The 26,596-nt window shown below is 42.1% G+C and overlaps 1 protein-coding gene across 3 annotated transcripts in view; it reads right to left on the bottom strand.

The window, feature by feature from the left end:
- Positions 1 to 26,596, bottom strand: part of LOC122922236 (tight junction protein ZO-2-like) — a 130,474-nt gene that overhangs the window by 88,247 nt on the left and 15,631 nt on the right. Inside the window, exon 2 of one of the 3 annotated variants that reach the window (XM_044272809.1) lies at positions 8,253 to 8,373. The exons of 1 other annotated variant lie outside the window; for it this stretch is intronic. The gene's annotated coding sequence lies outside the window, so the exon portion shown is untranslated. Of the gene's footprint in view, positions 1 to 4,414; positions 4,435 to 8,252; positions 8,374 to 26,596 lie in introns of those variants that run through there. One more of the 3 variants, XM_044272827.1, reaches the window with a different exon arrangement.

Raw genomic sequence — 26,596 nt, 5'->3', positions numbered from 1 at the left:
AGAAACGCCAGCGTGAAAGTAGCCTTACACTGGCTATTTGACAGGCAATTATTAGGATTGAACCATTGAGAAGAGCTGAGAGCTGCATTTACATTAGAGATTCGTTGTTTGCCAGCAGCACATTTCTGTTTACTTTAGGCAATCTGCTGCCTGCAAACAATGATTTTATGTGCTGCATTAATTTACACAAGAATGAGTGTTTGCTCATTCATCGGATGATTGCAGCACATTTACATGGAGCAATTATCGGGAATGTGCGTTCCTATAGACGATCATCCCTGATAATTGGCCCAATCCTTGGCCCATGTAAAAGGGCCTTTAGATCTAATTAAAGGAGTTTTCCAGTTATACAAAAAATAAATAACATCACCAGTCAACCTTACTGCATTTGACAACTCAAGCATAATTGCAAATTTTGACATGCACTCCGTGTATACATCCCATCCCAAGGCTCATGGGGAGTGTCTGTAACATCAGGTCCCTGACTCTTCTTTTTAATCACTGGATGAAGGAACGTTGTAGAAAAAATAAAATCACCTTTATTAAGTATATTATTAAAACAACAGGAAGAACAACACAAACTCTACTTAATTCACTATGCAAATGGTTGATGGACGACTATCCACAAACAACAGGCTGGCTCAGAAATCAATCTGATACACTGAGGTACTGTGTCGCTGAAGTTCAGTGTGTCTGGCCGCTCAAGTGTGGAAAAAAGTCAACCATATGCACTACTGAAGACTATGACCATTCACTAGACATTGGAAAGTGGTGATAATCTTGTTTGTGGATAGTCGTCCATCAACCATTGGCATAGCGAGTTAGGTAGAGTTTGTGTTGTTCTTCCGGTTATTTTAATAATATACTTAATAAAGGTGATTTTATTTTTCCTACAACGTTCCTTCATCCAGTGATTACATTTCAGAGAGTGGAACCCTCTGTTCAGTGAAGTTTTTTCTCTGCCTCTTCTTCCCCTCCTAGCTGGAACATTCACTTCAATGCAGTATAGATACTAATGATGCTGTGACCCTCAACCAGCACTAGGACCTTTACTAAAGAAATGATTTAACAGGTCTGCATCAGGATTTGAACTCCAGAAGAGTTACCAATCCACTACAGACCTGCTTTGTTGGAGGAGCTATTTTCTTCACAGACAAAAACGAGGTAAATAGTATATTACTGAAGTGAAAGGAAAAAATCATCATAAATAATATGTTCACTATATTGCACAGCGAATTATGATTACAGGAATACCGAATACTGTTTTGTGATATTTCATACTAGGGATGTTGCAAAAACTTTAACAGTTTTTACCTGGTTATTTTTTTTTGTAACAATAACTTTGCTGAAAATTGTTACTTTTACAAAAACAGCCAACTTCTACTATAAAGATTATTTCAGAGGTTTCAGTGAGATTTGAACCCAAGACCATCTGTACAGTGAACAGCTGCCTTACCCTCTTCTCTATTGAAAAACTCTGCTATGAAGAGGGGATTGATTATAGTTTTACATATCACTAAACAGTACTTGGTATCCCAATAACCAGTACAATATTGTGAACATATTATTTATGGTGATTGCTAAACAGTGTACAGTTGTGGCCAAAAGTTTTGAGAATTACATAAATATTGGAAATTGGAAAAGTTGCTGCTTAAGTTTTTATAATAGCAATTTGCATATACTCCAGAATGTTATGAAGAGTGATCAGATGAATTGCATAGTCCTTCTTTGCCATGAAAATTTACTTAATCCCAAAAAAACCTTTCCACTGCATTTCATTGCTGTCATTAAAGGACCTGCTGCGATCATTTCCGTAATCGTCTTTTTAACTCAGGTGAGAATGTTGACGGGCACAAGGCTGGAGATCATTATGTCAGGCTGAATGGGTTAAAATGGCAGACCTGACCTGTTAAAAGTTGGGTGATGCTTGAAATCATTGTTCTTCCATTGTTAACCATGGTGACCTGCAAAGAAACGCATGCAGCCATCATTGCGTTGCATAAAAATGGCTTCACAGGCAAGGATATTGTGGCTACTAAGATTGCACCTCAATCAACAATTTATAGGATCATCAAGAACTTCAAGGAAAGAGGTTCAATTCTTGTTAAGAAGGCTTCAGGGCGTTCAAGAAAGTCCAGCAAGCACCAGGATCGTCTCCTGAAGAGGATTCAGCTGCAGGATCGGAGTGCCACCAGTGCAGAGCTTGCTCAGGAACGGCAGCAGGCAGGTGTGAGTGCATCTGCACACACAGTGAGGCGAAGACTTTTGGAAGATGGCCTGGTGTCAAGAAAGGCAGCAAAGAAGCCACTTCTCTCCAAAAAAACCCCATCAGGGACAGATTGATCTTCTGCAGAAAATATGGTGAATGGACTGCTGAGGACTGGGGCAAAGTCATATTCTCCGATGAAGCCTCTTTCCGATTGTTTGGGGCATCAGGAAAAAAGGCTTGTCCGGAGAAGAAAAGGTGAGCGCTACCATCAGTCCTGTGTCATGCCAACAGTAAAGCATCCTGAGACCATTCATGTGTGGGGTTGCTTCTCATCCAAGGGAGTGGGCTCACTCACAATTTTGCCCAAAAACACAGCCATGAATAAAGAATGGTACCAAAACACCCTCCAACAGCAACTTCTTCCAACAATCCAACAACAGTTTGGTGAAGAACAATGCATTTTCCAGCACGATGGAGCACCGTGCCATAAGGCAAAAGTGATAACGAAGTGGCTCGGGGACCAAAACGTTGACATTTTGGGTCCATCGCCTGGAAACTCCCCAGATCTTAATCCCATTGAGAACTTGTGGTCAATCCTCAAGAGGTGGGTGGACAAACAAAAACCCACTAATTCTGACAAACTCCAAGAAGTGATTATGAAAGAATGGGTTGCTATCAGTCAGGAACTGGCCCAGAAGTTGATTGAGAGCATGCCCAGTCGAATTGTAGAGGTCCTGAAAAAGAAGGGCCAACACTGCAAATACTGACTCTTTGCATAAATGTCATGTAATTGTCGATAAAAGCCTTTGAAACGTATGAAGTGCGTGTATTTGTATTTCACTACATCACAGAAACAACTGAAACAAAGATCTAAAAGCAGTTTAGCAGCAAACTTTGTGAAAACTAATATTTGTGTCATTCTCAAAACCTTTGGCCACGACTGTATATACAAATGGAGGGGGGGTCATGCTTTTCCTGCATACAGCCCTAAAATTTCTGATAGCAGCCATGGATCCAAGCCTGTTTGAAGCCCTGCTGTAAATATCCCACCCTAAGGCCTCATGCACACGACCGTTGTTGTGTTCCGTTCCGCAAAATGGGGTTCCATTGTTCCGTGATCCGTTTCCGTTTTTGTTTCCGTGTGTCTTTCTTTTTTTTTGGAGGATCACCAGACATGATGGAAAGTTAAAAATAGTCTAAGTCAAGTTTGCCATGCAAATGATAGGAAAATAACTGACGCGGACGGGCGGACGCGGATGACAATCTTGTGTGCCTCCGCGTTTTTTCACGGTTCCATTGACTTGAATGGGTCCGCGAACCGTTTTCCATGAAACAAAAAGGACAGGTTATATTTTTTGGACGGACTGGAACCACGGATCACGGACGCGGATGACAAACGGTGCATTAGCCGAGTTTTCAACGGACCCATTGAAAGTCGATGGGTCCGCAGAAAATCACGAAAAACGGAACAACGGACACGGAATGAAACAACGGTCGTGTGCATGAGACCTAAGGGTCCATTCACACGACCGTATGAATAAGTCTGCATCCGTTCCGCAATTTTGCGGAACGGGTGTTGACCTATTCATTTCTATGGGGCTGCAAAAGATTAGGACAGAACACCGTGTGCTATACGCATCCGTTGCTCCGTGCCACGGCCCCGCAAAAATAAAATAAAAATAGAACATGTTCTATTCTTGTCCGCAGTTGCGGACAAGAATATGGATTTTCTATGATAGCTGCGGCATGTACAGTCCGCAAATTGCGTAAACGCACATGGGCCAGTATCCGTGTTTTGCGGATCTGCAATTTGTGGATCCACAAAACACAACGTTCATGTGAATGTAGCCTAAGGCCTTTCGCACACGACCGTATGTATTTTGCGGTCCGCAAAAAATGGATCTGCAAAAAATACGGATGACGTCCGTGTGCATTCCATATTTTGCGGGACAGAACAGCTGGCCCCTAATAGAACAGTACTACCCTTGTCCGAAATGCAGACAATAATAGGACATTTTTTGCGAAACCAAAATATAGGCATACGGAAACGGAATGCACATGGAGCACCTTCCGTTTTTTGTTTTTTTTTGCGGACACATTGAAATGAATGGAACGGACACCGAAAGAAAATACGTTTGTGTGCACAATATCATTGCTGACATCACGTCTACAGAGCGGGATCTTGGAGAATGAGCAGTACATCACCTGAGAGGCAAGGTCACGGATGATTTACAAGCCTTGTCACACCTCAGATGTAGACATGACGTCATCGGGATAGAGAAGCAACTCAGTGGAAAATGTCATGTGACCATCATATAGTGTAGGAACGCAGGGTATTACAGATAAAAAAAAAAAAATCACTATTAGTGATAGTATGCGTTTCATGTCAATTGATGCTGAAAATTGCAAAATGGGAATACCCCTTAAAATAAATAGATAAAATTAAAAGGTATTCTATAGTTCTTTGTCAGCTAGCAACCAGCTCTGAAAGTCTATTGATTTAACCAGTGCAGATAGTCCACACCCGCGTCCAGATGAAGTGAACCCACTCTACATGGCCTATTTCAGTATTAATCTTCACTTTAGATGCCATTTCAAATCCACAGGTTTCCCATATGCAGTGCTATGTTTTACAGTGGATAAAGCACTTTTGGATTAGTTTTTCTCATCCTTTATTTATTTATTTTTTATGCTGGTCACAGCTTTATAATGTTAATTGAACTACAATAAAATGATCAGAAGCGATTGCCCTTCAGTTGAAGTACAGTGATAGGATTACCATTGCATTTAGGGAATTTGCTCTTTGTGTTTAAGCCACATTACTCTTTTGTAATTCACATTAGAATATTTCCACAGATTTTGCAGTCACGTGCCTAGTGCTAAAAAATAGACTTCATGCACGTGGCAAAAACATATGACCACTGAGGAAGGGGCAAGCTTTGGACCCGAAACACGTATGGTATCAGCAGCCACTGCCACGCTACATTTGATGGATCCTGTCCAATTAAGCCTTTGGATTTAAGCAACTTTTTTCATAAATTTTTTTGAGCTTGCAAGCTAAGAAAGGCGTGTGCCTTTGCAGTAATATCAATCCAAGGCAGTCCAGCCTCTTTACGTACCTCATCGATCATGTGGACTCACTCCGATCACATGATCTGGTATGATCACGTGGAACAGCGCGGATGGTCCTAGAGACACAGCGGGAGAGACATCGCACGCCGACCAGAACCTCCAGCGAACTACTACCCGACACAGAGGTAAAGTAACTTATGAACTGCGTTATTAATGTATCAATGAATCATTTCTCTACCCTAGCTGTATATCTAATGTACACCTCCATGAAATACCGCTGTTGAAACAATACTCTGCAACGCTGTTGGTATAAGCTGCAGCCCGTATTATACACCTATTCTACATCTAAAATTCACATCGCTACCATCTGCAGCGGATGATCTGTGCCTCCTATACCTGGGACCACTGACTCTCATCTACTATTAAAACAGGACCCCCAGGTACCTATTTTTTGGACATCTCACTGCCGTACCCTCTGTTAAATATAATACAGGATTATATAGCAAACATTTGTGTCTGATCTCACTGGCGACATTTTTATGTGTACTTTTATGTGTATTTTATCTGATGTTTTATTTTCAGTTTTTTAAGGTGGATCCACCATTTTTATTGCTATAGGGTTGGTAACACTCTCCTAGTGTTTTACTTATTTGGTAAATAAATTCTACTCTCTTTATCCAATTTGTGTCCGCCTGGCACCGGCTAGTTGAGTGCCCCCTACCACTTTATTTCCATACTATTTTGTCTTTCTATTTCGATCAGGGGTAGGTCACAAGGGTTGTGCACCGAACCATACGTTGCTACAAGAGGTCACGAGCCGCTTATATATATATTTATACAAAACCATATGGTGCTTACATGAGGCAAGAGAAATAGCCTAAAAATGTCAATTTAATTATTGAGTCGGGATGTACATGAATATAATAGGGCCCTGTATCCAAACTTAGTAGGCCTGTCCGCCCTGTGAAATAACTGACAAATGTACAATTTTTTTTTTTTTTTATTCATGGAAGAATATCTTAAAGGGGTTGTCCAATTTCATGATATTTATGACCTATCCTAAGGGTAGGTCATCAATATCCGATCAGTGGGGTCCAACCTCTGTCACCCCCACGATCAGCTGTTTGAAGAGGCCATGGCAGTTTTGTGAGCGCCATGTCCTCTTCAGTGGTTACCCGCATGCTGTGTACTGGTGTAGTGTAATAACTGAGGTTTGTCCTATTCAAGTCAATGGGAGAGGAAGCTGTAATTACACTGCACCACCGCTACAGGTAAACATTGAAGAGGACACAGCTGAAAGTCGGGGTGTCGAGGGTTGGACCCCAGCGATCTGATATTGATAGCATATCCAGACGATACATCATGAACATACCAGACAACCCATTTAATAAAAAATAAGGTCACACTTTTGCCCATTTTACCCAACTTCTATGTCAGAAACAGTGTACCTGATGCATTATAAATATGGTGCTGTGTCTAAACACCATTTCTCAATGTATTTACACCAGACAAGGGCATAAACAAATTTATAAATCTCCCCCATGCAGCTTTTAATCCGGTGCTCCCCTTTACTGAGCTACACCACTTGGGGGATCTCTGTGTATAGAAATTCATAGTTGCCATTGAAGTTTATGGAATTTGTAAACATCCTTATGCACTAAGCTTTCCTTAGTGGTGACTACAGGAATTTGTCATTGCTTTATGTTGGGATGCAGAAGGAGTCAAGTGCCCCCCTCCGCTTACCACAGGCCCAACAGCAGTGCCATGGTCTTCCTCCATGGTAAGTACGCCACTGCTTTAGGTTTTTAGCAGCAGTACTCAACTTGAAGACCTCGGTTCGAATGTGGACAGGGGAATCCACCTGTCTAGACTCTGCAGACCTGCCGGCATAGTCATAGATGCATTGTGGAATAGAAGCTGAACTGCCGCCATCATCTGGCACAAAAGGTCAGGGTGTTGTCTGCAGTGACACCTGGAAGTGAAGCAGTAGCACTGTATTCTTTTCTTATTTTTTAGCCTGGTCTGGGGGCTGAATTAATTTTAGGGGCCACTCTGGAAGCTGATTAAGTGTAGGATCTCTTAATTTTAGGAGTCTGGTTCTAAGTCTGAATAAATATTAAGTGCTGATCTGGGATCTGATTACTTTTGAGGTCTTATCTGGAGTACAACTAATTTGAGGGGCTGGTCTGGGTGGGATATGGTTAAGTTTAGGAATCTGAAGTTTAGGGGCCTAATTTAGTTTTGGGATCTTAATTTAGTGGTCTGGTTTCCCACTAACAAATAATCTTAATGCAAATAGTTGATGGTGTTTAGCTTGGGCCTTCACCTGACCGCAGACTCAGGTAAGCAGACCTTTACTAATACTACTTGTGTACCCTTGGTTTGCTGTCATCTGTATCTTTCCAAGTTCAGAAGTATCAAAAATGCTGTCATAGCATTGCTCTCTATAGAAGGTGATCTGCGTACTGAGTGCTGGTGACAGGGCCTGTCCGTTGATACTTGTTATTTGTTGGCATATTGTACCAATATTGATAGGGTCCTCTATGGGTTTGCACATAAGAAAGTTATGAGGTTATCATGGGACAGGATTAAAGGGACCTGTGACCTCGATCTTGGACCATCATCTACAGTAATACATGAGTAGTACTGCAGATATGGAGTCCAGATCACTACCTTTTATTTTCCTGCTGCCCTGAAATACATGGTGAGGACTGCTGTATATGTGCACATGAGTCCTCTCCATCCTGTTACCACCGCAGTCTGGACTGTGTATTTCAGTGTGGGTCTGAGTGCTGACAGCAGTGTGGGTCTGAGTGCTGACAGGGAAATAGTGATCTGGACTCCATATCTGAAAAATCAGGGTGACAGAGTCCCTTTAAGGTTAGTGTCTGGTTGGTTTGTATGCTTGTACTCTTGTCTCATCATATCATTATTCCACCACGTTCATCACAATTTATCAGCTGTGACATACCTGGTATGGTGCTCTGCTGTGTAATATCCTGTGCCTTAACCCAGTGACCTTCTTTGGTGGAGGGTTCCAGTGTGGGTTAGAGTACCATTCACACGCACTAGGCAATACAGTGCTCCTTTGCCTGTAAAGAAAGCAATTTCTACTTAAAAAGAAATCACTATAAAAGGAAGTGGAGTTATTATTAGACCCCCTCACTCTAATGGATCCAACATCATATTAGATGTACTTCTGGGTTTAAAATTGATGTCAGCATGGACATTGCTGGCTTATATGGACTGATAGGAAAATAGAATTGTGGTGGATCAATTACATTAAGGGCAGTTTACAACACATTAGAAAACGGGGGCAGAAATTTCATGCATTTTCCCACATTCTTTTAATTTAATTTGTTATGGTCTAATAATATAGAAGTGGGACAATTGTGCCCCCTCCGACAAATGCATTCTTTATGACATAAAAACAATATCATTCTTATTTGCAATTATTCATAGATGTTTTTCCATTGTTCCAAGATAACTCAGTTTTAACATTTTACCTTTCAAGTTCATGTTCCCTGTCTTAAATACTGAGCTTTTAATGGTGCTAACCGATGAGCCAGAGCAGTGTCTTCCAGTCCTCAAAGAGGGTCCGGCAACCGGGGAACAAACTTTCCGGAGCTGATTTTACCATCATTCTGCAGCAGAAATACAGATGTGGATTTGTTGCGGATTTCGCTTAGGATTTGCCATGGATTTTGCGTTGTAAAATATGCAGCATAAATTGACCTGCAGATTTAAAATCCACACGCAGGTCAATTTATGCAGCAGATGTCTGAATAAGATTTCTTAAAATCTCCTCTGCTTTGCTGGTAATATTAAATGTTGTGGATTTGCTGCATGCAGATCTGCAGGATATCGTTTCTGTGAAGACGTACCCAAACAGGCAACTTTCAGTAAAAGTTGCCCCTTTAAGCTTTATATTAATGAAGCTTAAAGGGGTGTCCAACCTTGAAGCTGACAACCCCTATTATCCGGACCTGTGTCCCTGAAAATATATTAGCAGATTCTCCTCCCGCAGTCCCACCGCAGGACCAGGAAGCAACTGGGTCCCATGATTTAGTGCAGGGCAAAGGAGAGCATCGAAGTATGGACTGCTCCGATGCTCAAGTCAGGGGAGCTGCCTGGGTGAAAATGGAGGTATGTTCGGGTTCAGCTCTGAACCCGAACAACAGCTTTAACTTGCTCTACATGATAAATGTTATTTGCTGAAGTGAGACAGCCCTTTAAGATTTCAAATATTTCTGACAGGTATACTAGCACAATTTGCAATACTATTTTTGCTGTATGAAATTCCAGAAGCATTCGGGACCTCCATTGGACCACATTAAAGTAAAAATCCTAACCCTACAGTTTGAGCTCTAGTAATTATAAATGGAATACATGGCACTAGTGTGATCAGAATCCTAAATCAGTAATCAGCATTAAAGATATCTATCTATCTATCTATCTCATATCTATCGATCTATCTATCTCCTATCTATCTATCTATCTATCTATCTATCTATCTCCTATCTATCTATCTATCTATCTATCTATCTATCTATCTATCTATCTATCTATCTATCTATCTATCTATCTATCTATCTAATCTCTCTCCTATCTATCTATCTATCTATCTATCTATCTATCTTATATCTATCTATCTCATATCTATCTATCTATCTATCTATCTATCTATCTATCTATCTATCTATCTATCTATCTATATATCTATCTATCTCATATCTATCTATCTAATCTATCTCATATCTATCGAATCTAATCTATCTATCTATCTATCTATCTATCTATCTATCTATAACACAGGAATTAAATATCTTCTTTTAAAACAATTAGTATTTTTTATTTGTAGCTTTATGTAGATTATCAGCTATCATATTCTGAGTCTTTACATCATAAAACGTGGTATTGTGTGAAATCATCTAAGGATTTAAAATAAAAATGTAAGAAAACTTCCACAACAGCTCAAGGAACAGCAGTAGTTAGAGGCAATGAATGCTGTAGCTAGTCCTTACACAATTCTATAAAGACATAGAACGAAGTGAGGGATCTTGATGGCCAATGAACAGTAAAATATACAGACTGCAAACACAAGGGGGTCATTTTGCCACAATCGCCTTACCCTGAAAACTGCCACAGGTTTGCATGTCTTCCCTCTGGTAGAAGTTCTCTTTTATTCAGTGGGGTGATGCCAATGGCAGCCTCTAGAATAGTGAAATATTTTTTGTACCGCATGGTGCCTGTGCCAGCACAGCCCTGCATGAAGTGGTGGTATAACCTTTCCTCTTCCAGCTGCTATGTGAGCTTGTCATTTGATGCCAGTGCCATACACGATAGTAAAATCTGGCCGTCCCTCCAAACACATATATCAGAAATCAAACCCATGCATTGAGATGGTTGCCTGCAACGTCACTCTTATATAATTCCAGTGATCTTTGAATAAAGCCGTAATGAAAATTCTCCGCAGTTACAATCATGTTGTAAGCCTTTATGGACGGACTAGAACTCCAATTCACTAATCCCTAGATAAATCTTTTAGGTCAGTAACGTGTCTCTGGCAAAAGAGCACACTGCATTTTTGTAAAGTATAATGGAAAAAACTAAGTGTTATTCTGATTGCTTAACACATAGCGATTACTCATCCAAAATAATAAATCCTGAAACTAGTAGTAAAAAAGACAGTAGGGGAAGATTTATCCAAACTAGTGTAAAGGAAAACTGACTTAGTTACCCATAGCAACCAATCAGATTCCACCGTTTATTTTTCAGAGCTCCTTTGGAAAATGAAAGGTGGAATCTGATTGGTTGCTATGGGCAACTAAGTCAGTTTTCCTTTACACCAGTTTCATAAATATCCCCAAAGGGGTCTTACTGATACTACATATCAATGTTATGTAGTAAAAGAGCCGAATCCATGGTGTCAACGGTGTGACTTGGAGGTCCTAGGCATTATGTCAAATATGTGACACAGCTATACACCCACCCTGTGTCATTTATATGAGAGGTGACACCTTATGTTGCCGAGGGGCTTCTAGCCCACTCAGGTAACAGGGACCAGATTGGACTGCTGCCTCTACACCGGCTATTCCTATATGTCAATATGATCTACTACGGATTTTCATCCTTCTATATGTTCCAGCATAAAAGGGGTATTATCTCATGTACAGCAATATTGAATTGATCTATAAGCATTCATTTAACTGGAATCTGTTACCACATAACTAGTGATGCACACTAGTCAGAAGAGGTATCATTGCATCCACGGCCCAACTCATATTCATTGCTGGCCGCACCACCTCCACTTTGACTGACAGGGCCAGGAAGTGAAGACGTACCCACACCTTTCCCTGAATTCTTGCGTGAGGGCATTTGGTGCACACACTGTACCGGAATGGAGGTTGCTTGGCGCTCCATCTATGTACAGCCTGTGTGCGGAACGTGCTCCCGGGAGACTTCATGGCCAGGGGTGAGTACATCTTCACTGCTTGGCCCTATCAATAAAAGTGGCCAGAGTGCATCTGGTATGTAAGAAGGCTTCATCACCAGGTATGTGGTGACAGATTCCCATTAGGGAGTTTTCCAGAAGTAGAATTTTGATGACCTATCTCCAGTATATCAGTGGAGGTCCAACTCCTGGTACCCCTGCCAATCCTCAATTTTAAGAAGGCTGCAGTGCTCCTGTGAATGCCGTGGCCCCTTCTTAGACCAGTGACGTCATATTAATTGGTCACATAGCCTAGGCACAGCTCACATGGGCCTGGGTCACAAAACCAAGTGCAGCCATTATATAATGTACGGCCCTATGCCTGGTATGCTGTGAAGAGGATGCAGTGCTCACTGGAGTTCCTCTTCAAACAGCTGATTGTAGCGGTGCCCCACCCATCCTGAGGACAGGACATCAATATTGTACTTGTACACGTATGTAGCGGATGTCAGGTCTTTAAAGTTGGCGCCCATTCCATAGCTGAGCAGGCACCATAGCCTCCGTATGCTTGCTTTTTTACACAGCAGTGGCAGAGTCCACGATGAGAGAGAACTTATTTTAACCTCTCAGATGCCATGGTCAAACAGCATCTTAGTGGCCATTTACCAGGTTTTGACCAAACAGCGCTCCCACAACAAGATTGTGAGAGTTGTTGTGGTTGCTAAGGTAGCCTGTGGCCTTCTGAAGTGTCAGAGGCCTGCCATAGAAAAGTTCTTATTAAACCCTGTGGCAGGACTTGATAGGAATGCACTGATTCTCCCATAGACTACAATCTAAAGATATATGTATACAGATGTAAAAATACTACAGTACCTGTATATGCAATATTAAATATTGTCATTAGAAAGTACAATTTGTCCCACAAAAAACAGGCCCTAATATGCAGGGACATATACCTTAGCATGGGTCCCCCTGCCCCACCAATTTCCCAGTGCGCATGTCTCAGTCACTCCCAGGCAACGTGGAATGCAAGGCACAGTGCCCCAGATCCCTGACGAATTTTAATTTTTTTATTAAGCAGATGAAATTTTAATTAAAAAAAATAAAATAAAATAAAGTCAGCCTCACCTGCTTTATCTGACTTCTATGTAGGAGAAAATGGAACAGGTGCTTCAAAAATATGGTGCTCATACTGAACAGCAAATTTCTCATGTACTTACAGCTGAAAACTGACAATACATTAATAAATTCTTCAGCTTCACTTCACATTTCACAAAGCTGTCTGCCTGCAGCTACCACTAGGGGGAGCTCATTGCATAGGAGTGTATACAGTGCAATGAAAGGTATAATAATGTCTTTGCACTAAGCTCTCCCTTATGGAAGCTGCATGAAAATAATTTTTTTTTCACCTCAGAACAGAAAAATCAGAGAACAAGGACATCAGCGCTGGATGCCCTGTCACTACTGAGCAGTCACATGGTCTGCCTTTACTAAAGATATGCCATTGCTCATACGGCTATGTAAACAGAAACATTTAAAAGGTTTAACACCTTAAGGACCTTGCCATTTTTTGCAAATCTGACATGTGTCACTTTATGTGGTAATATCTTTAAAACGCTTTTACTTATGCAGGCCATTCTCTCGTCACATATTGTACTTCATGATAGTGGTAAAATTGAGTCAAAAAAAAATTCAATACCAAAAAATACCACAGCTGATAGCCGAGCCATGGACCAGGAAGCGGTGAGTACAGATCCTTCACCGCTTCCTGGTCCTTCTGTACTAATGAAGCGCTTCCATAATGGAAGCGCTTCATTAGTACAGCGTTTAAGACTGCCCTGATCGCCGCGGCTCGGCAAACCATCTTCCAGGGCCCGGTCCTGGGCCACGGCCCAGCGGTTGGGGACCGCTGCTTTAGGTGATCCACAAGAATTAATGGAGATGAAATTTCAGAATTTCACTTTTTGGGCAGATTTTCCATTTTAATCAATTTTTTCCATTAACAAAGCAAGGGTTAAAAGCCAAACACAACTCAATACTTATTACCCTGATTCTGTAGTATAAAGAAACATGTGGTCATAAACTGCTGTACAGGCACTCGGCAGGGCGCAGAAGGAAAAGAATGCCATATGGTTTTTAGAAGGCAGATTTCACTGGAATTATTTTAAGCTGCCGTGTCACATATGAAGACCCCCTGATGCACACCTAGAGTAGAAACTCCAAAAAAATACTTCATTTTGGAAACTACGGGATAAGGTGGCAGTTTTGTTGATACTATTTTAGAGTACATATGATTTTTGGTTGCACTATATTACACTTTTGTGAGGTAAGGTAACAAAAAATAGCTGTTTTGCCACAGTTTTTATTTTTTGTTATTTATAATGTTCATCTGACAGGTTAGATTATGTGGCATTTTTATATAGCAGGTTGCTACAGACGCGACAATACCAAATATGTTTGTTTCAGTTTTACATAAAACATTTTTGAAAAAAAAAATATATATTTTTTTAGTGTCTCTATATTCTGAAAGCCATATTTTTTTTTTGGGCGACTGTCTTATGTAGGGGCTCATTTTTTTTAGTATGAGATGACGGTTTGATTGATACTATTTTAGGGTGCATATGACTTTTTGATCTCTTGGTATTACACTTTTTGTCATGTAAGGTGAAAAAAAGAAGGCTTTTTTGACACTTTCAAATTTTTTTTTTTTGCAGTGTCCACCTGAGGGTTTAGGCCATGTAATATTTTTATACAGCAGGTACTTATAAATGCGGCAATACCTAATATGTATACTTTTTATTTATTTACTTAAGTTTTACACAATAACAGCATTTTTTAAACAAAAAAAACATGTTTTAGTGTTTCCATATTCTGAAAGCCATATTTTTTTTTATTTTTTGGGCGAATGAGATGACAGTTTGATTGGCACTATTTTGGGGTGCATATGACTTTTTGATCGCTTGCTATTACACTTTTTGTGATGAAACAAAGAAATCATGTTTTAGTGTCTCCATAGTCTGAGAACTATAGTTTTTTATAAATTTTTTAGGCGATTGTCTTAGGTAGAGGCCTTTTTTTTGTGGGCTGAGGTGATGGTTAGATTGGTACTATTTTGGGGGGCATATGCCTTTTTGATCGCTTGGTGTTCCACTTTTAGTCATGTAAGGTGACAAAAATAGCTTTTTTAGCACAGTTTTTAATTAATTTTTTTGACAGTGTTCATCTGAGGGGTTAGGTCATGTGATATTTTTATAGAGCTGGTCGATACAGACGTGGTGATACCTAATATGTCGACTTTTCTTGTTTTCGATGTTTTTTGCACATTTTTCAACTTTATTTTGGGAAAAGAACGCTTTTCTTTTTTATTGGAACTTAAAAAAAATGTAACTTTATTTTTTTTCACTTTTTTTTCACTTTATTATTTGTCCCACTTTGGGACTTAAAAATTACAGGGTTTGATGCCTGTTTCAATGCAGCACAATACATCTGTATTGTGCTGTTTTGAACTGTTAGTGTCTTACACTGTAAGACGCTAACAGTTGCCTAGGAGACCCAGCCTTGGGGCTGGGCCTCTAAGGTCTCCGTACATGCCGGCCCCAAGCCTTGGAATGGCGTGGGGCTGCCATGGCAACCATCGAGTCCCCGCCACAGCAGCATATGAGGGGTTAATCCACCGGCGTTATCACCGATGCTGGTGAATGCAGCACCGAACGCGGGGGGAAGGAGGACTGAGTATCACTATGACACATTCATGAGTCAGTATGAGAAAGCATATTGAGCAGGTCAAGAGCATCTTACTATACACCTTCAACAAAAAGCTTGGGTTTAACCACTTCAGCCCCGCTAGCTGAAACCCCCTTCATGACCAGAGCACTTTTTACACTTCGGCACTACACTACTTTCACCGTTTATCGCTCGGTCATGCAACTTACCACCCAAATTAATTTTACCTCCTTTTCTTCTCACTAATAGAGCTTTCATTTGGTGGTATTTTATTGCTACTGACATTTTAATAACTTTTTTTGTTATTAATCAAAATGTAACGATTTTTTTGCAAAAAAATGACATTTTTCACTTTCAGCTGTAAAATTTTGCAAAAAAAATTATATTCCATATATAAATTTTTCGCCAAATTTATTGTTCTACATGTCTTTGATAAAAAAAAAATGTTTGGGCAAAAAAAAAAAATGGTTTGGGTAAAAGTTATAGCGTTTACACACTATGGTACAAAAATGTGAATTTCCGCTTTTTGAAGCAGCTCTGACTTTCTGAGCACCTGTCATGATTCCTGAGGTTCTACAATGCCCAAACAGTAGAAAAACCCCACAAATGACCCCATTACGGAAAGTAGACACCCTAAGGTATTCGCTGATGGGCATAGTGAGTTCATAGAACTTTTTATTTTTTGTCACAAGTTAGCGGAAAATGATGATGATTTTTTATTTTTATTTTTTTCTTACAAAGTCTCATATTCCACTAACTTGCGACAAAAAAAAATAAATTCTAGGAACTCACCATTTTACATATACCCATGCTGGGTGAAAAAAATATCTTGGTCAAATGCCAACTTTGTATAAAAAAATGGGAAAAGTTGTCTTTTGCCAAGATATTTCTCTCACCCAGCATGGGTATATGTAAAATGACACCCCAAAACACATTCCCCAACTTCTCCTGAGTACGGCGATACCAGATGTGTGACACTTTTTTGATGCCAAGGTGGGCAAAGGGGCACATATTCCAAAGTGCACCTTTCGGATTTCGCAGGCCATTTTTTACACATTTTGATTGCAAAGTACTTCTCACACATATGGTCCCCTAAATTGCCAGGGCAGTATAACTACCCCACAAGTGACCCCATTTTGGAAAGAAGACACCCCAAGGTATGTCGTGAGGGGCACAGCGAGTTCCTAGAATTATTATTTTTTTTGTCACAAGTTAGCGGAAAATGATGATTTTTTTTTTTCTCTTTTTTCCTTACAAAGTCTCATATTCCACTAACTTGCGACAAAAATTTAAAAATTCTAGGAACTCGCCATGCCCCTCACGGAATACCTTGGGGTGTCTTCTTTCCAAAATGGGGTCACTTGTGGCGTAGTTATACTGGCCTGGCAATTTAGGGGCCCAAATGTGTGAGAAGTACTTTGCAATCAAAATGTGTAAAAAATGGCCTGCGAAATCCGAAAGGTGCACTTTGGAATATGTGCCCCTTTGCCCACCTTGGCATCAAAAAAGTGTCACACATCTGGTATCGCCGTACTCAGGAGAAGTTGGGGAATGTGTTTTGGGGTGTCATTTTACATATACCCATGCTGGGTGAGAGAAATATCTTGGCAAAAGACAACTTTTCCCATTTTTTTATACAAAGTTGGCATTTGACCAAGATATTTTTTTCACCCAGCATGGGTATATGTAAAATGACACCCCAAAACACATTCCCCAACTTCTCCTGAGTACGGCGATACCAGATGTGTCACACTTTTTTGCTGCCAAGGTGGGCAAAGGGGCACATATTCCAAAGTGCACCTTTCGGATTTTGCAGGCCATTTTTTACACATTTTGATTGCAAAGTACTTCTCACACATATGGTCCCCTAAATTGCCAGGGCAGTATAACTACCCCACAAGTGACCCCATTTTGGAAAGAAGACACCCCAAGGTATGTCGTGAGGGGCACAGCGAGTTCCTAGAATTATTATTTTTTTTGTCACAAGTTAGCGGAAAATGATGATTTTTTTTTTTCTCTTTTTTCCTTACAAAGTCTCATATTCCACTAACTTGCGACAAAAATTTAAAAATTCTAGGAACTCGCCATGCCCCTCACGGAATACCTTGGGGTGTCTTCTTTCCAAAATGGGGTCACTTGTGGCGTAGTTATACTGGCCTGGCAATTTAGGGGCCCAAATGTGTGAGAAGTACTTTGCAATCAAAATGTGTAAAAAATGGCCTGCGAAATCCGAAAGGTGCACTTTGGAATATGTGCCCCTTTGCCCACCTTGGCATCAAAAAAGTGTCACACATCTGGTATCGCCGTACTCAGGAGAAGTTGGGGAATGTGTTTTGGGGTGTCATTTTACATATACCCATGCTGGGTGAGAGAAATATCTTGGCAAAAGACAACTTTTCCAATTTTTTTATACAAAGTTGGCATTTGATCAAGATATTTCTCTCACCCAGCATGGGTATATGTAAAATGACACCCCAAAACACATTCCCCAGCTTCTTCTGAGTACGGCGATACCATATGTGTGACACTTTTGCGCATCTAGGCTGCAAAAGTGCCCAAATTCCTTTTAGGAGGGCATTTTTAGACATTTGGATCCCAGACTTCTTCTCACGCTTTAGGGCCCCTAAAAAGCCAGCGCAGTATAAATACCCCACATGTGACCCCACTTTGGAAAGAAGACACCCCAAGGTATCCAATGAGGGGCCTGGCAAGTTCATAGAATTTTTTTTTTTTTCGCATAAGTTAGCGGAAATTGATTTTTATTTTATTTTTTCTCACAAAGTGTCACTTTCCGCTAACTTAGGACAAAAATTTAAATCTTTCATGGACTCAATATGCCCCTCAGCAAATACCTTGGGGTGTCTTCTTTCCAAAATGGGGTCAGTTGTGGGGTGTTTGTACTGCCCTGGCATTTGAGGGTCTCCGCAATCATTACATGTATGGCCAGCATTAGGAGTTTCTGCTATTCTCCTTATATTGAGCATACAGGTAATGAGATTTTTTTTTCCGTTCAGCCTCTGGGCTGAAAGAAAAAAATGAACGGCACAGATTTCTTCATTCGCATTGATCAATGTGGATGAAAAAATCTCTGCCAAAAAAAAAAAAATGGAGGGGAAAGGCGTCTGCCAGGACATAGGAGCTCCGCCCTACATCCATACCCACTTAGCTCGTATGCCCTGGCAAACCAGATTTCTCCATTCACATCAATCGATGTGGATGAATAAATCATTGCCGTGATTTTTTATTTTTTTTATATATATATACAAAGTGTTTGCCAAAGCATAGGAACGCCGCCTCCTCCTCAGCTCGTATGCATCGGCAAACGTATCTGTTACTGCAGAGTAGAAATCTCGTCTTGCAGCGCCGCATACACTGACTTGCGTGTAATCTGACAGCAGCGCAATGCTTCTGTCAGAATGCACATCAGTGCTGCAGCTAATCGATCGGTTGGTCCACCTGGAAGGTAAAAAAAAAAAGAAAAAAAAAGAAAAAACCAGGCCGCAACGCAATAATTTTATTAACTTTGCAACAGAACATATAAACTTTAACTTTTTTAACTGAACATTAACTTTTTTGCTTACTGGTGTTTTTTTTACCTTTATAGAACAAACCTCTCCTTCCCCATGGGTCAATGTGCAAAGCGCAAATCGCCCAAAGATGTGGCGAAGTGCGTTATGCACTTTGTCCCATGTGAAAGGAGACGTTTGCAGCAGCTGTGTGAGTGAATGGGCCCTAATAGCCCTGTGTGCCTATCCTGGTGAGATGATCCCTATGCTAATAGTGTACCTGTGAGTGGTACTTCCGGAAACACTCTCCAAAGCATAGGGCAGGGTGGTCAGGACAGTCAGGACAGAAATAGCGGGTGTCACGCCTTATTCCACTCCTGCTACAGACACGACATCTTTTTCGGGGTGACGGTTGGGTTGAGGTACCAGGAACGACATTGGGGAAATGTCGCTCGTGTAGACGGCTAACTACACTGGTGGATGGGGCCACGGAACCTCCTGGGTACAGGAGGTTCTCGATGATCTCTTCCTGAAATTTGAGGAAGGATCCAGTTCTCCCAGCCTTACTGTAGAGAACAAAACTATTGTACAGAGCCAATTGAATTAAATATACAGACACCTTCTTATACCAGCGTCTGGTTCTGCGGGAAACTAAATACGGAGACAACATCTGGTCATTGAAGTCCACCCCTCCCATGTGGAGGTTATAGTCGTGGACTGAGAGGGGCTTTTCAATGACACGGGTTGCTCACTCAATTTGTATTGTCGTGTCTGCGTGAATGGAGGAGAGCATGTAAACGTCACGCTTGTCTCTCCATTTCACCGCGAGCAGTTCTTCGTTACACAGTGCGGCCCTCTGCCCCCTTGCAAGACGGGTGGTAACGAGCCTTTGGGGGAAGCCCGCGCGACTAGTTTGCGCGGTACCACAGGCGCCAATCCGTTCTAGAAACAAATGCCTAAAGAGGGCCACACTTGTGTAAAAATTGTCCACATAAAGATGGTACCCCTTGCCGAATAAGGGTGACACCAAGTCCCAAACTGTCTTCCCACTGCTCCCCAGGTAGTCAGGGCAACCGACCGGCTCCAGGGTCTGATCTTTTCCCTCATAGACACGAAATTTGTGGGTATAGCCTGTGGCCCTTTCACAGAGCTTATACAATTTGATCCCATACCAGGCGCGCTTGCTTGGGATGTATTGTTTGAAGCCAAGGCGCCCGGTAAAATGTATCAGGGACTCGTCTATGCAGATGTTTTGCTCTGGGGTATAAATATCTGCAAATTTCAGGTTGAAATGGTCTATGAGGGGCCGAATTTTGTGGAGCCGGTCAAAAGCAGGGTGGCCTCTGGGACGGGAGGTGCTGTTATCACTAAAGTGCAGGAAACGCAGGATGACCTCAAATCGTGTCCTGGACATAGCAGCAGAGAACATGGGCATGTGATGAATCGGGTTCGTGGACCAATATGACCGCAATTCATGCTTTTTTGTCAGGCCCATGTTGAGGAGGAGGCCCAGAAAAGTTTTAATTTTTCGGAAACTTGGACTGGTTTCCACCGGAAAGGCTGGGCATAATAGCTTCCCGCATTAGCGGTTATAAATTGTGTGGCATACCGATTTGTTTCTGCCACAACTAAGTCTAAGAGCTCCGCAGTCAAGAACAGCTCAAAAAATCCCAGGGCCGAACCGATCTGAGCTGTCTCAACCCGAACTCCAGACTGGGCGGTGAAAGGGAAAACTACAGGTGCGGCTGAAGTTGGGGACTGCCAATCAGGGTTTGCCAGCACCTCTGGGATTCTAGGGGCTCTACGGGCACGTCTTTGCGGTGGCTGCGACGGGGTCACTACTGCACGTGCCACCGTACCAGCTTCAACTGCCCTTCTGGTGCTCGCTACTTCACCAGGTTGTACGGCAGTGCTGGTACTAGGTCCAGGAAGGGCTGGGCTGCTGGTGTATGCCTCACCACGTAATCCGACAGCACCAGCCCCACTCTGCTGCTCTTGAAGCGGATCCAGCGCAACCTGCGGTCTAGCGACACGGGGCCGGGTACGCCTGGTGCTATCAGGGACCTCAGCCTCCTCGTCCGAACTTTGGGTCAGAGAGCCACTGCTTTCTACAGGTTCGTATTCTGACCCGCTGGATTCATCAGATGAGGGTTCCCACTCCTCATCCGACTGGGTCAGAAGCCTGTAGGCCTCTTCAGAGGAATACCCCCTGTTAGACATGTGGGCAACTAAATTTAGGGGTATTCCCTGAGACTACCCAAGAAAAAAAAGCAAGCCTGTCTTACAAAGGGGAGGCTAGCGAAGTACCGGAGGCCGCTGCGGTTGATAAAAAATATCAAAACTGATTTTTTTTTATCGCCGCAGTGCGTGTAAAGTGAATGTGCAGCGATCCAAAAAAAATTTTTTTTTTGTCACTGCGGTGGGGCGGGTGTGGGCGAACGCACGTGTGGGCGAGCGATCAGGCCTGATCGGGCAAACACTGCGTTTTGGGTGGAGGGAGAACTAAAGTGACACTAGCACAATTATAGATCTGACCGTGATCAGTTTTGATCACTTCCAGATACTATAAAAGTACAAATGCTGATTAGCGATACGCTAATCAGCGAATAACGGACTGCGGTGCGGTGGGCTGGGCGCTAACCGATCCCTAAACTACCTAACCAAGGGGCCTAAACTATACTGAAACCTAACGGTCAATACCAGTGAAAAAAAAAGTGACAGTTTGCACTGATCACTTTTTTCTTTTCACTTGTGATTGACAGGGGCGATCAAAGGGGTGATCAAAGGGTTAATTGGGGTTCAGGGGTGTGATCAGGGGCTAAAGTGTAGTGTTTGGTGTACTCACTGTGAAGCCTGCTCCTCTGCTGGATCCAACCGACGAAAAGAACCAGCAGAGGAGCAGGCAGCCATATAACAGATCATATTTACAAATATGATCTGTTATCTGGCTTCTGATTGGATTTTTTAAAAATCAGCAACCTGCCAGCCAATGATCACGGCTGGCAGGTTGCTGACGAAATACTCCTGAACGAAATGCCGGCGCGAACTGCGCATGCGCGGGCGCATATTCGCGTCATCTTGCGTCTCGCGAGATGACGCGTATATGCGTGACTCTGCGCAGCGCTGCCACCTCCGGACCGCACATCTGTGTTAGGCGGTCCGGAGGTGGTTAAAGGGGTTGAATGGGTATGGAAAAATAACCTAAATAAAATAGCAATAACCAGTGTCTATTGCTCCCAGACATTACTTGAGCCTCTGTAACATACTATACAGTTGACTAAAACATCACCGCAGGCTACTACCATCGGAGATTGTGCCTATGTAACTTTATGTAGAGTGGATGAACCACTCACAATTACATTTATCTTAACAATTACAGGGGTTGTCTGAGTTATATATATTTTGTTTGTTGTATGTTTCTGGCTAATCAAATGTAAGGGGTTTACAATTCACTTCCTTCATCTGCAGTGGCTCATTTCTCAGATTTCACTGAGGGTTGCATGACTTTGATGTCAGCTTCTCTTCCTGCTCTGATGATGTTTCATGCACAAGCCTGAGAGAGCAGGTCTGTGTCTGTGCACGAGATGTCACTGTGCTGGCCATGCCCCCTGCACTGACATCTGCTGCTGCTGTCTGCCCTGTGTCTCCCTCCCACTGGAGTCTTCAAGAAATTTTAACCCCTTCTGCAGAGCAGACTCAGGGCTGGAGGCTCTACTGAGCACCTGCAGGCAGTAAAGAGACACAGGATCCTCATCCTGCAGATACAGAGCTGACAGACTAGAGGAGTTCTGCACAAAAACAGGTAGGGGGAAGATCCTGTGTGTATCGGCAGTGTCATTGTACAGCTGGGACTTGTAATCCTACACATACAACATGCAGCTCAGTATCCCAGCGTTCAGACATTTCACTCAGGGCAGCACTTTTATTCACTCCCTTTGCAGAGCAGGAAGAGGGGCAGTATTTTTTGACGCCCACAAATATTCATGAGAAAAAACCTCAGAGATTGTTGTTATTGCAGGTAACCAAAAGGCCAGAAAAGAACTGGGGAAATAGAATTTATTTTTGCCTAAACTTGCTCAGCTTAGTTATATATTGCTGACCATCAGATTTACAGTTTCTACAAAAGCCATGCAAAATAGTAAATCTATAGCACAGCATCATTTTCACTTTAACAGTATACAAGCTAAGATTTTTGCATTGGTCTCAGACGTAGAGCAGGAAATTCTAGCAGACAGACCTCAAAGCCTCAGTATTCCAAATATGCATAATCAGACAGGGGGCAGGGGCGTACATAGAATTCATTGGGCCCCATAGCAAGAATTTTAATTGGGCCTCTATGGCCCTTCTTTGGCCCCTCCCATACACAAAAGTGAGTACTCTGCTAAGTGAAAATGGCCAAATTGTGCCCAATTAGCCATTTTCCCTCCCCGTGTCATGTGACTCGTTTAGTGTTATATGGTCGCAGGTGTTTTAAATTTGGTGTTATCGCTCTCACACCCTCTCATACTGGTCACTGGAAGTTTAGCATGGCTCCTCATGGCAAATAACTTTCTGAGGATCTGAAAAAAGAATTGCTGCTCTACATAAAGGTGGCCGAGGCTATAAGAAGAATGCCAACACCCTGAAACTGACCTGCAGCACGGTGGCAAAGACCATACAGCAGTTAAACAAGACAGGTTCCATTCCAAACAGGCCTCACCATGGTCGTCCAAAGAAGTTGAGTGCACATGTTCAGAGTCATATCCAGAAGTTGTCTTTTCAAAATACATGTATGAGTGCTGCCAGGATTACTGCAGAGGTTAAAGAAGTGGGGGAAGGGGGGGACAGCCTGTCAGTGCTTAGACCATACAGTCGCACACTGCATTAAATTAGTCTGCATGACTGTCGTCCCAGAAGGAAGCCTCTTCTAAAGATGATGCACAAGAAAGCCCGCAAAAAGTCTGCTGAAGACAAGCAGACTAAGGACATGGATTACTGGAACCACGTTCTGTGGTCTGATAAGACCAAGATAAACTTATTTGGTTCAGATAGTGTCAAGCGTATGTGGCAGCAACCAGGTGAGGAGTACAAAGAAAAGTGTGTCTTGCCTACAGTCAAGCATGGTGATGGGAGTGTCATGGTTTGGCGCCACATGACTGCTGCCGGCTGTGGGGAGCTACAGTTCATTGAGGGAATTATGAATGCCAACATGTACTGTGACATACAGAAGCAGACCATGATCCCCTCCCTTCAGAAACTGGACCGCAGGGCAGTATTCCACCATGATAACAACACCAAAAACACCTCCAAGACAACCACTGCCATGCTAAAGAAACTAATGGTAAAGGTGCTGGACTGGCCAAGCATGTCTCCACACCTAAACACTATTGAGTATCTGTTGGGCATCATCAAACGAAAGGTGGAGGAGCGCAAGGTCTCTAACAGCCACCTGCTCCGTGATGTCGTCATGGAGGAGTGGAAGAGGATTCCAGTGGCAACCTGTGAAGCTCTAGTGAACTCCATGTCCAAGAGAGTTACGTCAGTGCTGAATAAATAGTGGTGGCGACACAAAATATGGACACTTTGGGCACAATTTGGCCATTTTCACTTAGTTGAGTGTTGAGTTATTTTAAGGGCACACCATATATACACTGTTATACAAGCTGTACACTGACTACTTAACATTGTATCAAAGTTTCAGATCTTCAGTGTTGTCCCATGAAAAGATATAATAAAATATTTACAAAAATGTGAGGGGTGCACTCACTTTTTTGAGATACTTGTATTTTACCAAAAGTATTATTGTCAGCCTCAGATTCTGCAGAGGAAGAGTGAAAGAATACATTGAATCAAAACCTGTCCTATACTCATACTAAACCATCTGGGGGGAAATTTGCAATGTACATTGTTGGAATCGTGGTCTGAGACTGTTGGAAGTACTACAACCCTCATTTTTTTACTACAGTAGGAGAGATGTTTATTCAGTTAAAACTGATTACTGACTCCTACACCATACGCCAGCCATTGCACACCCTACATGTTAACACCAAGAGCACCCCAAACTACAATCAAGCAGGAGCCCTCACTCGAATGACCACTTGCTTAACCCCAAAAGGAGGACATCCTAGGCCACTCCCCAAGCCACCAAGCCATGCCCTCAAAAACTCCACTAAGCCATGCCCCCTCCCCCAGTAACTCCTCTCCAGCTCCTCATGCAGGATCACATTAAGTAATGAATGCTCAGTGACAGGTAGAGCTGGACCAGGATACACATGTCACATAACTGAAGGCTCCTTTTATGTATCATTGACATTGCATCATCTCAACACAAAATACATTCACTTTAGGACTGGATTTTCTGCTTATTGACAGTATGGTAAACCATACCATCCCACATAATCCTACAAACTGACGTTTAGAATAAACTAACGTTTAGCCAGCACTACCAAGGCTATCACCTGTAACCTGAGATGCATGAAGGTGTCTTAAACATGTGTTATTGGTTCTTTTATCCAGCTGGGAATTCTAAGTAGACTTTGTGGCAGCCAGTACTTAATCAGTGCAATACTGGCCCAAACTCTCATGAGGTACTATGGAAGAATTGCATTTACAGAATACAGGCAGCCACCAATAGTATTCTGCTGGCAGCACCTGCAAGGTAGTAGCCACATGCAACACTTTCCTTCACCATTGGGAGAAAACAGAAAAAAGTTAACAGCTGTGTTATAGTCATTTCGCCATTAGATCTATAAAGTACAACAGTTATACGAGTGTTTTGTGTGCTGCACTACAGTTGAGTCAGGATGCAACCCTTCTCCATCTCTTTGTTTCAAATAGTGCAATTTAATTAATTCCCATAGATATGTATGTTGTATAACTACTGTTCAGCTTCCTCCAAATTCACACAACCTAGGGCATGTTCACATCTGTATTGGAATCTCCTTTCAAGGTCTTTGTCTCAGAATCTGCCAAAAAAGAGAACAAAGGACTTTTTTCCACTAAAAAGAAGGAACTCCCGAGTTAAACCCCCTTATAGCCTATGGGGTCTGTTCAGCTCCATTCGGTTCAGTTATGCGCTGAATCCTGCACATCCATTATTTTCATTGTTCTGCTCCTCCAATGGAGCAGAACAATGGAAATAACCAACGCTGGTGTGAACAAGCCCTAAAGCTGTACTTGTAGTTTATTCGTAGCCTAATCATAGGGTGAGGTCAGCCACCGATGGATAGGGTAACTCTCCTGATGATGATATCAAAGGACAGCAAGGTCTCGGCTGAACACAAAGGAGGAACACACACAATTATGTGTCTAGGAGTTTGATTGGATTGCTTTAGTAAGTTTATTAATAAAATGCTGATTATCGTACTCCTGTCTTCTGGGAAAAAGATTTACAAACATGAGGTCTACTTGAAGGCATCACATATCCTATGAAGGAGGAAGGTGGTTTTCCTCACCCAGGGCACAGATTCAGTTTGGTGCCCAGTAGTAATGCATACAAATGCGTGTATGATAATGTGCATATAGAAGCAAATTGGTCGGCATTCCTAGTCGTTGTAGGTGGTGCTCAGTGGTAAGTAATATACAAAATCAAATGGAGTAAACTACGGCACTCAGTTGTAGTATACAATAGTGAAGATTCTTTATTCCATCCAAAATTTAACAAGGAACCATTGG

This window comes from Bufo gargarizans, chromosome 1 (genome assembly GCF_014858855.1).
Source record: "Bufo gargarizans isolate SCDJY-AF-19 chromosome 1, ASM1485885v1, whole genome shotgun sequence".
NCBI classification, from domain to species: Eukaryota; Metazoa; Chordata; class Amphibia; order Anura; family Bufonidae; genus Bufo; species Bufo gargarizans.
The sequence above is the reverse complement of the archived record's forward strand: the minus strand, read 5'-3'. Positions and strand labels throughout refer to the sequence as shown.